The sequence below is a fragment of the Chrysochloris asiatica genome, unplaced genomic scaffold (genome assembly GCF_000296735.1).
Source record: "Chrysochloris asiatica unplaced genomic scaffold, ChrAsi1.0 scaffold00179, whole genome shotgun sequence".
NCBI lineage: Eukaryota > Metazoa > Chordata > Mammalia > Afrosoricida > Chrysochloridae > Chrysochloris > Chrysochloris asiatica.
The window spans coordinates 57,675-58,243 of record NW_006408697.1 but is presented as its reverse complement, the minus strand read 5'-3'; positions in this window follow the sequence as shown (position 1 = coordinate 58,243).

Below are 569 nucleotides of genomic sequence, written 5' to 3'. Positions count from 1 at the left end.
ATGCCAGGGAAACCAAGATTCAAAAGACAGCCAAGTATCTTAACATTATTTCCCCCTTTTCCCCATTCCAACCATGTCTCAATCCCTGTATCCTAGAACTTTGTTGTTCCAAGGTTGTGCACACATCATTATTTACCTCTGTCCCACTTAGCCCATGCAAATCTGCCTAATTGTTTTCCCATCCACTTTGTTCTTCCATTCCCTCACACTTCTTGTGTATTGCCCCCACAGCACCCAAACTATCCTTTATCTATTCCCTGCCCTGTTCTCTGCCTTCCCCTCTCTCCATTCACCCACCCCCCACATCCTGGTAACCAGCAAAGAATCCCCCCCCACACTTTACTATGGATTCTTTTTCTTAGTCTTTTACAGTAGTGGTCCTATGCAGTATGTCTCCTTTTGTGACTAACTAATTTCACTCAGCATAATGTCCTCAAGATTCATCCATGTCATGAGGTGGCTTGCAGCTTCCATATTTTTCTTCAAGGTAGTATAATATTTCATTGTGTGTATGTACCACAGTTTGTTAATCCATTCTTCAGGTTGATGGGCACTTAGGCTGTCTCCAT